The 15,214-nt window shown below is 43.7% G+C and overlaps 1 protein-coding gene across 1 annotated transcript in view; it reads right to left on the minus strand.

Annotated features, from left to right (window-relative positions):
* The window catches only part of L3MBTL4 (L3MBTL histone methyl-lysine binding protein 4), a 403,808-nt gene that overhangs the window by 173,738 nt on the left and 214,856 nt on the right, over positions 1-15,214 (minus strand). The gene's annotated exons all lie outside the window — the stretch shown is intronic.

The raw sequence follows: 15,214 nt of genomic DNA on the forward strand, positions 1-15,214 counted from the left end.
AGGATTGAGGGGGCACTGGTAGGCGACTGTAACTATGAGGAGTAGTGGTAAGTAGAGTCTGAGGAAATGAGTTTCCAAGCTGGAGGGCTTTAGGGAGGGAAAAGGAGAAGCTCTGAAAATAACGATAAAGAATGAAGAGCACAATTTTCTCACCTCCAGACCCTGGGGGCTCCCACTGGACAAGGCTGCAGAAGAGACTATGTCCTTGGGGGACCCACGTTTTGTCTAGAGTAGAGGAGTGAAGAGAATCCAGAAAAAGACTCCAGAGAACACAAGGCAAAGACTGGGGACTGGGGTGAGGGAGCAGTTGAAGGGCTCGGGGGGTCTGAGCTTAATCGAAGCGCCATAAATAGGGATGAAGGGCACAATTCTCGGCAGAATCAAAGGAGTGGGAAGTGGCATTACTGTGAGTCTGGGTGGCTGGGTCTTCTTTCCAGTGTCTGTGGAGGAAGGTGAGGCAGAGTGGGGAGACTGCCCCACACGCCCAAAGAACAGACCACTTTTGAGTGTGCTTAATCATCTCGTACCAGCACAAATTCAATACACAGCCTCTAACTCCTGCTATTTGGCTGAAAGCACCTCAAAGAATAACAAGGACAACTGAGGTGGACCCCGCGGTGCTCACTGCAGTATGTTGTGGGACAGAGGAGAGAAGTGTGACCCGTTAAATGTCCTCCAGTCAAGCTCTCCAAAATTAAGTTAAGAAAAGGGAAAAAGATTGGAGCCTATTTAAGTCCTTCCCACTGGGGGGAAAAAAAATCAAAGATATTCTGCAGTTTTAACTTTTAAGAATTTTAGGCATCAGCGAGTGTTAAATTCCCAATATACAGCGATCTGTTTCACGCTTTCTTGCAATTCAGCAGCATCCCTGTCTGCATTGGCCCTGAAAACAAGTTAACACCCTATGATCCAGGTAAGGAAAGGGACTCAGCCAGAGAACCTGCATGAGTCCGTGCTCATGAAGGGGGCTCAGGGTGCTGGTCACAGCCGCCCACCCACCTCTGCAAACTGGCCCAAATACCATATTTGGAGGAAATGCCACATGTAGGCTGCTAAATGCCACCGTCATAGTCATCTTCACCATTTCTTTTAAAAATATTTTTTTTCTGTGAAGTGACAAGTATGGCATCATAGCTATTACCAATTTAAAAGCAAGCACAGTGGGAAGTGGCCCATTTAATTAATTATAGCCCATGTGCCATGCAGCCTAAACAGCGTACTTCACAGTTATTCCAGCCAAGCCGGAATACCTAATGGTAAGGTCTCTACCTCCTTGTGCTATGGGCGGTGGTCCCTAACCTGGAACTGCCCAGTCATCGTCAGTAAGGGGACATGGAGCACCCCGCCCACAGCACCGCCTCCTTCCTGGGGTATGGATAAGAAATCTGCAATCTGATGCAGCAGGCACAGGCTGTGAGGACAGCTCCAGAGAAACCCCCAGTCTCTGCTCCCCACTAGAGCCCCTGCAGATCGGTGGGGCAGGGAACAGCCCTCACTGCCAATGCAGGGAAGCTGTCTTCACAGTAGAACCACACGGGACCTTTCAAAATGTACAGACCACATGGAATCCAGCTTCCACCTTTCCCTAGCTCAGTGACCTTAAGCAAGACACATATACAGCCTGAACTTCGATGTCCTCACCTACAAAATGGAGGTAATGAAGCCAAATTTGCCTAAGTGCAAGGTTTCCTAGCTCTTGGTTGTAACGAATGAAAGTGCCTGATGCAGAGTGGGCATCGCTAGGTAAGTAGGGGCTATGGCTGAGGACAGTATGTAAAAATGAAAAAAAAAAAAAAAAGAAATATTTGGAAGTGACAATGACATTAGGTCGGGAACAATACAATTCATCAAGAGATCATGGTCTGAGGTTCTAGTAGATGAACACAATATCTGTTCTAGCACTGAGCACAAACCTCCCTGGGCTGCACTAAGAGACCCATGCCCTCAGAGGGAGGTTCAAGGAAAGGGAGCCAGATTCTCATCTGGCTTCAGAATTTGCTGTCCCCTGGATCTCTAGCAGTGCCCCCCCCCACCTCGTACCCATGCGCCTGGAGATGCCACATCTAATATCTTACCCCCGACTAGATTGCTTGCGTAATTACCCAGTAGAGCTAAAGCTGTTGGTCAGGGTTTTCTGTGAGGTGCGAAGTTACATGTGGCTACAGACACACAAGTCACTTGGGGCAGACAGACTGGGATGAAGCCATCTTCTACAAGCCTCAGACTCTCTAAGGAACATACATACAAACATATGCAAACAGCAAACCCAGGAAAAACTCTCCAACATTGCTGTAGTTGAAAACTGGCAGAAATTGATTTTTATTATAAAAACATTATTTAGGGATACAATATTTTGTTGCCCAGAAGAAAACATTTTTTAAAATTTCCATGCCATCCCGGCTTCTGCTCAGTTTAATTTCTGCAGATGCCTACTGCTTATCTGATTGGCCTTATTAGCTATTCCATAAAGCCTGGTTTTCCTGAGCCAGAAAAATAAAATTGAATTTTTAAAGAACTCCTTGCCAGGCAGCCCGGGGCAGACAAGGTAATACGATCCTCAGTGGCCATGGACAGTCAGCAGACAGAGAAGAGGGCTGGTACACTTCCACCCTGATGCACTTTGGGGACGTGATCCACTCTGCCCCGGCTCACATGTCTGCATCCCATGGTCACGTTCTAAGTATCCACAGTGCCTAAGGCACACACAGGCAGACTCAAAGATTTTGCATGTGTCTACTTCTCCCACAAGTAGCAAGAAATACCCTAATTAGTCTCTAAACTAGGTTCCTCCTAAATAGAACCCTGGGATCTTAAATTTGAGTACACATAATTCTTACTCTTAAAATCGGGGTCTTAAGTTCAAGTTCTGAATAGATAATCACTAGAAACGCTATATCATTTATGAAAATTATTTGGTCCTAGGACCCTATCTATTCAAAAGAAAATATCCAAATCCTTTAAATATAAAACACTGATCCCCTTCTGTAGGTGAAAAATGCTCAAGGAGATGCTGAGAGACTTAAACACAAAGACCGAAATTTGGAAGCATGTGATGGTCTCAGTGTTAAGCCCCAGGTGTCCCAGTGGATGGAGAAATAGCTCTGACTTCAGACCTGTATCCTGAAGATGTGGAGACAGATAGATGGCAAGGACCGCTAATGCTAACGCTGGGGTGAGTGGTGCTGCACAGATGTCTGGCAGTCCGTCTGACCAATGAGCTCCTCCCTTTGAGGTTTGGCCTCCACAACCACAGACCTCAGACTCAACCGCATTCCAGGCCTCAGCACGGTCAACAGTGGCCAAGCAGAGAACCCTCAGTCCTGGCCACAGTGACAGGTCTGGGTGTGGGCTCCTGACCGCATCGGAATCCCCCCATGATTCCCCTGCTAGAGCAGCAGGGAAGACTATTCCATAGGCGTCGCTGTGCTGGGATGGCCCTGCTGGTGGCCCCACAACTAAGTGGAGACAGCCCATTCTCTGGAGGAAGGATTAACATGCACAGTGAGGAGGAGAGCTGAGAGACAGAGTCAGGAGAGCCTAGAGAAAGAGATATGGAGGGATGGACTGATAGTGCTGTTTGAAACCCTTGATTCACGGGTCTACTACACATATCTTTCCATTTCAGTGAGACAATAAATCCTGCTGGCATGCTCCCATTTTTTTTTTAGATTTATTTATTTATGTGAGAAAGAAAGAGAGAGAGAACACGCGTGTGCGTGCACACATGCCTCTGCAGGAGGCGCAAAGAGAGAGAGGAAGAGAGAGTCTTAAGCACACTCACAACTGAGCAGGGAGCCCAATCAGGGCTTGATCTCATGACCTGGAATCATGATCTGAGCTGAAATCAAGAGTTAGATGCTTAACTGGCTGCACCACCCAGATGCCCCACTCCACCATCATTTTTTTTTTTTAAGATTTTATTTATTTGTCAGAGAGAGAGAGAGAGAGAGAGAGAGAGCGCACGAGCACAGGCAGACAGAATGGCAGACAGAGGCAGAGGGAGAAGCAGGCTCCCCGCTGAGCAAGGAGCCCGATGTAGGACTCGATCCCAGGATGCTGGGATCATGACCTGAGCCGAAGGCAGCTGCTTAACCAACTGAGCCACCCAGGTGTCCCGTCCACCATCATTTTTTAAAGATGAATTTATTTATTTGGTAGAGAGAGAGAGAGAGAGAGAGATTGTGCTCAGAGAGTAGGGGCAGAGGGAGAGAGAGAATCTCAAACAGATTCTGTGCTGAGTGTGGAGCCCAAGCAGGGCTCAATCCCAGGACACTGAGATCATGACCTGAATGAAATCAAGAGTCAGCTGCTTAACCAACCGAGCCACCCAGGCACCCAACTCCCCCATTTTCTTAACCTATGCTGGGTTAGCCTTGAATTTCTCTCACTTGCAGAGGAGCCTTCACAAATATTCCTTAAGGAATCCTTTCAAAGTCACAAGCTCCACCGAAAAGGGAAGGCCAAGCAGGGCCCTAAGTAACTTACAGACAAACCTAGAAAACTGGGCCTGAAACAGCAGCGGGCAGTTGCTGATGGTGCAGAAAGCCTGGGTACTCGCACCAGTCTTACGGCATTCATTGGGTCTCTTTGTGGGTCTGCAGTGGCTGCCACTAGCTTCCTCAGGTGGCCTTTCCCTGCACAGCTTCAGACTGCAGGGGCCTGTGTTGTCCTCTCATTGCAGTGCCTGGATGGGCTTCCAGGCAGGGTTACTGCCAGACCCAAATTTTCCCAGGTGTCTACTCATTCCCGACCCCCCTCTCCCCCGCTCTGAAGCAGCTGGAAGCTCAGATGCTCGGATGCTGCGGGCCAGCAGCTCCTAAGCACAGGTCAGCGGAGCGCTGGGCTGGGCCCACAGCCCCCTCCTCCCTTCCCCACCCCTCTCCTTCCAGTGCCTCTACATGCAGCCCACTTCTTTGATCCCCCACCCCCTCCATGCCACTGCGGCCTCTCAGGCTCATCTCAACAGTGCTTTTATCTTCCTGCAGCCCCTCTTTGCTGGGCCTGATATTGCTGACGAAAGGTCACACTCCTCCTAGAAGACACATCCTCACAATGGAAGTGGGAGGAACACAACTTGAACACGACCTACTCCCAGCACCAAAGCAGAACTGCAACCTCTCACACACGACATTAATACAGCAGTTACTGTAGCTCCATTTGTGTCTCATTTCCCCACCTGCTGATCTGATAAGGTTTCCGACATTTATCAGGGAAAGATAAACCATTGCCTCAAAACCCAGGAATTCTGCACTCTTCTCAATATCCTTTACTTACTCTAATCTTTATTGAGATCCCAAGTCGAAAAGAGTCCTTTGCCTTATTTCTGCTTCTTGTGTCATGCTCTGACCACCAAATGTATAAGAAATGAGTAACCAGCTCTAAACATGTTGGTTTCTACTGCGTTTTCTTCTACCTTGTCTTGGTCTGTTTCTCCCTTGCAGCCAACTGCCTTGAACTGCAGTAAATTCAGTGCCATTCCAAAAAAATTCAAAATTCAAAATTCTAAAATTCTACAAATCAGTGAACATGGAAAAGAAATGCTCCTGTGTTATAAGGAGTATCAGATGAAGGTCTCTCAGCCTTTCCAACGAGGACAGGGAATTTAAATGTTGACAATGATAGACAGGTCACCTCTAGTTCTGGGGGATAATTATTAAATCGCCAAATTGCAGACATATTCTGTTAGTCTAGGAGGGAAATATTTATTTATTGTGATGTTCACAATCCTGAAAACACATTTAAGGGGAGTCAAAAGCTCAATTTAAATATTTAGACAATGTTCAGTCTTGAGAATTAGTCACTGAGTAATTATTGATTCTACTTACTGTTTAACCAGTATGTCTTTCCTCTCATCTGAATTACATTTTTGGTTTCCAAACCGGGTAAAAAATCTGTTCCATCTTCTAGGCCTGTGATATTCCCTAGTGGTGTTAACAGGAGCCTGACCTTCAGACACAAGCTGGCTGAAAAGCTAGCATATGCATGCTCCCAAATCTGATAAGTATGAGCTTCCTGGGGCAGCTAATCAATACCTCATGCCCTGCAAGGGGCTGCTTCCAGTGGGTGTGCCCCGGCCACCACCTGGACTTGCCACCAAATGCCCCAGGGCTACACTGTCCAATATGAGAGTCACTGCTTACGTGTGGCTATTTCCATTAAAATTCCTTAAACTTAACTGAAATTGAAAATTCAGCTCCTCAGTCACATTTGCCAGCCGCACGTGGGCAGTGGCTACCTGACTGGGGAGAGCCAGGAGGCAATGTTCCCACGATGACTGTACAGAGCCTACTGGTAGGCACTGCGTATACAATCTACCACCTGGACAAGGGGCGATCTGATCTTGAGAAAGTAACCATGAGCTCTACCACCATGAGATGGTAGGAATGGCCGAATTAGGGGGAAGTTTTAGCTATGTTACCCAGAGCCCTAAGCAGAAGGGGGAATCTGAAGGACAAGGAGTAGACTCTTGGGGTCAGAAGAGAACCGCTATGACACCATGTGTTGAATAAATGTAGTTCTGGGGTGCAACTGAAATGGAAACATTAAAATGGGCTTCAACAGAAGGGAATTATTGTCCTAGCACTGAATTGGCTCAAGGATAGTGAGAGAAAAATTGTAATGAATAATCAGAGCAAAACACTGGGGCCTCACTGCCATGCCCCAGCTCAAGTCAGCTAAAGAGCTTAGGAGCGCCTCGGAGGAAGGCACCAGACAGCAAAACCAACAGAGTAATGAACGACCTCCCTGGCAAAAGAGAGCTGCCACAAAAGCCATATTGGAACCCCACAGACAGGAAGGAGTGTTGAGCAGGGCTTCAGGGAGCACACTGCAGAGGTCAAGGCTGCGCAAAGCACTGTGGTGCAAAACCGTTCCTGAAGGAATATTGGAGCAAGTGTGAAGCACAGCAAAAGATAAGACCTGATGATATTTTGTAGATTTTAGGATACAGCAATTTGGGGGCTGGGGTTTGCCAGGCCAGTTCCCCAACAGAGCTATACTGTGGGCACTCTGGACACAGGCTGGCACAGAAACAGGCCTTGTTAGCTGCAAAGCAAAGAGGGGTTTAAGCCAAGAGAAATGAGTCGCCCTCAAAAAGTAATGTGCACCCTTCATGTGGCTGGCAGTTTTGACATTAAAGTTGCATTCGTTGCATTCGTTTTAAGATAAGGTTATTATTACTAGAATATCATGAGCTACCATTACTGTTCTGAATCCAAACTGTTTACTACCCATTATGTATCTATTACCACTCCACAGTCCCATGGTTTGTCATGTGTTATTAGTATAATTGTCCCATAATGGGCTCTGCTCGACACTGTTATAACTGCCATGATTCACAATGTCAATATTACAAGGGAGAAAGCATCATATACAATGAAATAATGCATGACTTCAATTATTCAAATATTAAACCATTCTTAGCCATGATTACAGTTACCATGTTGCTTATCAAAGGTGCATTAGTAATACCAAACCACCAATTAATCCAATTTTCTATGTGGTGTTATAAATAGCTACTCTTTTGTGAGGGAATATGTAGAGGGTATCTAGTTAATGTACATTTGTTCTGATAAGGAATAAGAAGTAACCATTAATAAGCAGTAATTCACTATAGTAAATACTCTATCAGTACATTCACATCCATTCATTCAGCAAGTATTTATTTGCCACCCCTGAAATGCTAGATACTCTTCTATGGACACTGAGGATATCAAGATCACCTGAGTAATCAAGACAGAAAAGGGTTTCCTCTATTAACTTACATTCAAACAGATGACAAAGGAAATAAGTGAATACATAATCTAATGTCAGATAACCACAAGTCTTATGATGAAAATTAAATTCATGTCAGAGAAGAGTAAATTGCTTTACAGAAGCAGAGATAATTAGACAAGAGGGGGGAGATAATTCTCCCACAGCAACAAGTAGGAATTCTGAGTATGTGCATTCAGACATGGATAGAAAGGTAGATTGCGCTTGGAGAGAGGATCATTTTTAGTCAGCATTTCTTCTATTTTCCCCGAGAATGAGAAGCAAGGTTAGACAAGGGGAGTAAGGAGAAAGGTGTGAGGACAGAGAATGTGTGAAATAAGTCTTCTTGGATGATGGGGACATACACTGATTCGAGAAATGGAGGAGAATCCCAAGAATGCCCTTAGGGTTTGCGAGGACATTTGTGGAGATAAATTTAAAGTTAGACATCTCAGAATGGCTTTTTGTTTTTCTCCAGCCACAAGACCGATTGGGTCTCACTCAGAAATTTGAAAACAGGCAACCATTTGGGTAAATATCACATTTTTAGTGAAGCAAGAGACTACAGGGACACTCAGAGCAGGAGAAGACAGCCCACTTGGAAAACGAAGGCAAATGTCAGAGACGTGGCAGGTGGTGAACAAGACAACACCTACTTCACTGAAGTCTCTCTTTATGCCAAACCTCTGAAGTCATCCCAGAACCTACTGACTTTGAACAGCCCTAAAAGCATCTATATGTAGCTCATTTGTACAAAATTTAAACATATTTGCTTTGGGCTTTTTTTTTTTTTTATAACTTTGGTACATTCACATGAAACTGAGCCCACTTTCACATATTAGAAAAAACACATCTGCTAAGTTCATAAAACTAATCTCTACTGAAAAAAAGCATGGAAAAAAATTCTCCCATTTCCCTGATTCTATAATGCACATCCCTCATCCCACCCCTTATTACAAGTTCAGTGATTATGAAATCAAGATGCACCTTAGAATCCATTGTGAAGAATTTTGCCAGTTGTCAGAGAAGCTGGTCACAAAAAACCTTGTGATTGCCCACAAGGTTTTGAATATAGCCAGTTCTTCAAGAAAATGATTATGGCATTTTTTAAAAGTAGAAGAGATGGTTACATGTGACCCATTCATGTAAAGGTAAGAGTGAAGCATTACCTTCAACTTAAAAGAGAATTGCTCAAACTTAAGTCCAAAGTCATTAGCCAAATCCCAGCATTTTTTCCCAAAATTTTACAATTGACTCTAAAGGTTAAAAAGTACACAAGAAGATTGGAGAAGTCAAGATTTCCCAGCATTAGGGGGGCACATTAAAAGAGTTGGTTCTTTTTTTTACCTAAATGTAATCATAGGAAGACACTGAAGGGTGTATTCAGGAGAGTCATGTGATCCAACCCACATTTTAAAATTCATACTAACACCTTGGTGTAGTATGAATCGACAGGGACTCAAGTGGAGGCAGAGACCAGCTGGGAGGCAACTTCAGTGGTCCAAATCAGAGATGATGTCAGCCATCAGTAATGTGGTTGTCATGAGATGGAGGGCAGCATAGAGACTAGGGATAAAGTATCTGGAGTTGGAACCAATAGAACATGGTGGTTGACTGAATGTGTTTGTTCCAAGATGGGCAAATTTTAGGAATGACTCCCAAAATGACTTGCCTGGTTCAAGCAATATGGTGGGTAGGCTGCCATTATTAAGTCAAGGATGCCTAAGGAGGAAACAAGTTTGGGCCTGTATACTGAAGAGTTCATGAAACATATAAAAGATGTCAAGTAACAGTTAAATATATGACACTGGAGCTCTGGGAAAAAGGTCAAAGCAATAGATACAAATTTGAAAGTTATTAGTAAAAGTTACTGACAATGGGGGAAATGGAGGGGTTCACTCATGGAGATTGAACCCAGCAGAGGTGCTCCGCCCAGGCAGTGCATGGGGATCACCTGAGGAGCTTACAAATGGCTGGACATTTTAAATATACACTCAGGCTTCAGAGCCACCAGTATAGGGAAGAAAAGACAAAGGGACCAAATCCTTGGGCAAGAAGTTAAGAGAAAAACCAATGAGAAGACTCAAAAGGAGCAAAGAGTAGAGGAGAACCAGGTAAATGTAGTTGTATAGACCCTATAATAATAATTGTCACTCCCCAAAAGAAAAGGACAGGGAAATACTGATCATGACATTAGGAATCTGAAGACTATGTGCCAGTCTCATGGGCCTCTGACATAAAGCCTCACAGTGGACACCTAATTAGGGAACAGACATCTGAAGGGGTTTATTACAAGACTGAGTTCCCTACAGTATCACAGGCTTGAGGGCTCCCCAAGAAACCACCCAGATCTTGATGTCTGCTGAATTCAGAGTCCAACAGCAGCTGCTCATGCCTGGCTTACTGTGGAGGGCAGTAGACATGTACCAACATCCTCAACCCATATGGAGAAGAGAACTAAGAACCAGGGCAGAGGACAAGCAGACTGCCTTTCTCTAACCGTAAATAAGTATTCTTGTTCATGTTTGAGAAGAGGGCAAGTGGAGCTTTTGTTAAAATGCAGGTTCTCACTCAAGCAGGTCTGGGAAGGCCCAGATTATCCATTTGCAACACTCTAACAGATGAAGGTGGATCTGTACTCTGCTGTTGTGGGAAACCCTCCCCTGTATTAAACCCTCAGAATGCCACACCCAGTTTTGCTCTGAAGATGTGGAATCCCGCCTAAATACTTTCAACTGTGCCTGTTTCCACTCTGTGCTTGGCCTGCCCACCAGAATGTCCACCTCTTCACTGGGGCTGTCTTCCTGGCCAGCCTGTACCTCTGAACCCCATCTGTGGTTCAATTTCAATTATCCCCTGTTGGTTCAACAGTCCTGGAACACAAATCCATCCTCTGAGTTTACAGGATCTACACATCCCTTCTTTTCCTGCCAATAGGACCATTTAGGGATAGGGAAGACAGTCCCTGTGAAAATGGCCTGGTCCCATTGTTTCCATGGCTCATCACTATTTCTGTCAATGAAGCAAGGACACACACACACCTGGCTGAAGTCCTGGGATAGAAGGTGCTGGGAATAAGCCCCCCCTAAAAAAGCAGTAGCAGAAAAAGATCTATAGTCACTGCTTGAGCTACAGACCCCTGTTGCCTCTTTCCCACAGTGGAGCTTTGATGGCTCCCACAGCTATGCAACTTCCTGTAATTCCTCTGCTCTCAGGCCCAAACACAGATCACACAGAGACCACCTGTCCAAGGGGCTTCCAATTTAAGAAAGGAAGAAATGTGTATATATACACACGTATGTGTACACACACATACGCATTAAGAGAGATTAAATTTGAAATTTCCTTTGTCTCTACATTATAGTAAATAAAGGCATTTGGTGTTTGGAAATGCAAATAAAACAAGGCATGTTATATACTTTTTCTAAGAGAAGAAAAACTGTTCTCCTGGAGAAGCCATCTGCCCGGCAGCATCTTCGCTCGCTTGCTGCGCTTACAATGACGGCTTGTGCCACAGCCCCCTACTGAACTGGGATTAAACTGACCTTCCCAACCAGCTGAGGAGGGCACATTCCAAGTCTCAACACCATCCTAGGGTTTATAGATCCTGGAATGGTCTCTTTAGTGAAGCAGAAGCTCTTGATTTTATAGTAGGCCATACCCCCCTCACTTTAATGAGCATCTTAATTTTATCCAGTACTACTATAGTAGGCAGAATAATAGTTCCTAAAGATGTCTGCATCCTAAGCCTGGAAACCTGTGAAGGTGTTACTGTGTGTTGCAAGAGGAAATTTCCAGGTGTAATCTTGCATTGGACAAGATGATCCTGGGTTGTACAGTGAGTCCAAGGTAATCACAACTGCCCTGATGAGTGGGAGGCTGGAATATCAGAAAGAGGCTTGAAATTGTTATGCTGCTGGCTTCGAGTACAGAGAAAGAGAACGTGAGCCAGTGAGCAGAGCTGGCCCCTAGAAACTGGAAAAGGCAAGGACAAGGATTCTCCCCAAGAGTTTCCAAGAGGACTCCCTGCTGAAATCTTGGTTTGAGCCTAGTGACACCACTGACCTAGAGAAATATAATGCATTTGAGTCACTTTAGGTCACTAAGTTTGTGGTAATTTGTTATGGTGGAAGTGGGAAAATAGTACAACTCCATTTGGGGAATAAATTAATGTAAGAATCTACTTGTTCTCTTCTCACAGAAGCAGCTCATTTTCCTGAGTCTATCGTCTTTTCTTCTATCTCAAGAAGTGACACAGATTTCGGAACAAGGAGGGGAAATTAATTCACCATCTTGCCTAGTCACTTTATTCTGGGGTGTTTTTGCTCACTTATTTATTTTTGATAGATAGTCTTCCAGTGGTAAAAATAGAGTTCTTATAAAGGAAGATGTGAGAAAAAGAGATGATATTCAGCATAATTAGCTAAATATCAGTATTAGTAAGGGCATGTGGAATGTTAAAGCTGCCGCTGGTCAGAAATAGTACACTTCTGTTCGGGAAAACAGCAGAAAGCATGCATGTCTCCTCCAAAGCCAAGACGAATCCAAGAGACTCTCTTGCTCGCTCTGAAGGAAGACAGTCCGCACTGCAGGTTCTGACTGAGTATCTCGGAAATAAAAGGCAGCAAAGGGGCTCAGACTTTTTGAGTAAATATAAAGTGTAGAATAAAAGCGCAGAGTACAGAGAAAGGGGAAATCTTTTTTTAACTGAAGAACTATTAGTCTTAAATAAGATCCTTTCCAAAAAGTCCAGGAACCCTTGAAACACAAATCTAATCCAGCATTTGTATCCACAGGTATGTGTGTTTTGCAGCCGAATGATCTGTGGCATCCCTCAGACACTCAAAGAAATGCATAATCTGAAAATAAGGGTTAAGAACAACTAGTGCTACGACATCATCATCTTTTATTTAAGAAGTGTCTACACAGACAGTGTTCTGCACAGAAAACTGTGAAATGTTCTATTTCTATTCTACCCAGCTCATGACTAAGCTGATGCCTCCAGCCAAATAATCACATGCCAGGATCTCATTAGATCTCACAGGTCAGGCTGGTAAGGAGGTAGCTGCGTGAAGGCTACCTAAGGGGTGCCAGCAATGGCTCCAGAGTGGGACGTCCGACTCCCTGCCAGGGCGGTTATTCCCGGCTGTGCTGTTGGGCATACAGCTCAGTTCTTCATATACTCACTTTACTAAAAACATTAAAGGTAAGTCTCTACTTATAGTACTTGGAGAATACAAGTCCAGCAACCAGGAAGCCTGCCCTGTGAAAGGTTATACATCATTTTGGAAGCTTAACTACGTTCACACTGAAAATCATCAAATGAATGGATGGTAGGAGAAATATATTTAAGTCTAGAAGCTGTTGATGATAAGGTAGGCCTCACCTCTTCTACCTCTTTCTACTGAATATCTAGAACTAGATAGGAAAATAAACACAGATGTGGTTTGGTTAAAAAATATTTTTAGGAAAATAAGGTAAGAATACAAAACTGTTTATACTATAAGTTCATACTTACTAAGTTCATCTCATAACTAAATCAGTCTGGTGTATCTGTTAAGACAGGAGTTGGCAGATTATAGGCCACAGGCCAAACAGGGCCCATCACCTGTTTTTGTGCATCCTAAGGATGAAAAAATGGTTTAGATCTTTTAAGTATCTTATTTAACTGAGAGAGAGAGAGGAGAGAGAGAGAGAGAAGGCATGAGCAGAAAGAGGGAAAAGCAGACTCCCTTCTGAGGAGGGAGCCTGACAGGCTCAACCCCAGGACCCGTAGATCACAAACTGAGCTGAAGGCAGACATGTAACCATCTGAGCCACCCAGGTGTCCCAGTTTTTTTAATGGCTAAAAAAGTTCAAAAGAATATTTTGTAACATATGAAAATGATATAGAATTCCAATTTCAATGTCCACAAAGTTTACAGGAACACAGCCGCACTCATCCACTTACCTACTGTTTGTGACTGCTTTTGTGCTAATCCACAGAACCGAGCAGCTGTGGCAGAGACCATAAGGTCCATAAAGATCGAAATAGTTACTTGCTGTCCCATTATAGGAGAAGATGCTGCCCTGCGGGTTCAGAGCTCAGGCTGTCGTTGGGCAGCCTGTCACAAGAGGCCTGAGCTCTGTAGGGTTGTCTCTCTGCCCGTCTCTCCCTTACAGGGCTGCCGTGTGAATTCTGAGAATAGGAAAATGCTAAGCACATCAACAGCAGCACGTGGGCACCACGTCTGAGTTAGCCAGCTCTCACTTCACTATTGCTGCTGTTTGTTGCTACTAGAATTACACTAACGCACCTTTACCCGGGAGGGCATTCATTCTATCTTCCTAAACCTGTCTGGAAATCAGGGTTGACACTAATTTATAGTCTCACCTACTCTTAAAAAATATCTTTTCATTAATTGGTCATAATATTTTTGAAATTAGTCCCAGTCTCCTTCCCAAATGAAGACAGTCATCAATCACTGTGGTACTGTAATGGGCATTAATTAGAAGTTTAACTCAAAGGACAGTCATTTTTAATGTTAGTATCTTGTTCTGTCCTCATATTTCAAAATCATTTTCAAAAATGCATCCCAGCTAGGGACAGTGGAAAGAGAGATGATATATTCCAATTCTGCTCCCTTTTTGACAGATAATTAAACTAGGACTCATAGGGGTCAAGCAACTTTCTCAAAGCACAGGAAACCCTTAATTAAAATGAACATTTCCTGACTTGTATTTGGACTTTTGCTTTGCACTAATCCACCTGCAGGCTTTTTCAGACAAAAGCTTTGAACTTTTTGGCCTGAATGAAAATTCAAAATAGTTTCTAGTCATACAAGTAGACAACTTACCATGACAATTTCTCTTGGTCGTGATGCTCTTATTTCATTTAGAAATGCCACAAATACATCCAGTTAATGCATTAAATATGAAAAGACTTGCTGAAGACACTCAATTTATTAATGATTCAGTAGAACTTCCTAAAGCATCTATTTGGAATACATTTATAATTCATTTCACAGCTTAGCTGTGGCCCCACAGGGCAAATATTTATCAAATATTTCTCTGTTTTAAGTCCTCCTTTTACATTTATTTGTAGAAGAATAGATTTTTTTTCCCAAATAAAGGCTAAACTTCCTAAAAGCATCCATCCATCTATTGTAATTTAATGTGCATTTCCTGATAAGGTGACAGTAATGGGCTTTCAAACATAACAGAGTACACTGTGCAACCAAACAAAAGAATAATTATTAAACATAATAGCTGGCTATAAATTGAACACGATACATGCTGAATACATCATAAATATTTATTAGAGTAACTATGGTAATTAATAAACACAGTAATCAACACAAGGGGAAACAACATCTGAAAACTCTCCCAAGGCAAGAAAAACTTCGTAACTCGGCTACTGGTGAACGATAAACGACCAGCAGTCTGAAAATCAGAAGATCTGGCTTGACTAGTACCAGTGGAC

This window comes from Mustela nivalis (assembly GCF_964662115.1).
Source record: "Mustela nivalis genome assembly, chromosome: 14".
In the NCBI taxonomy this organism is placed as follows: Eukaryota; Metazoa; Chordata; class Mammalia; order Carnivora; family Mustelidae; genus Mustela; species Mustela nivalis.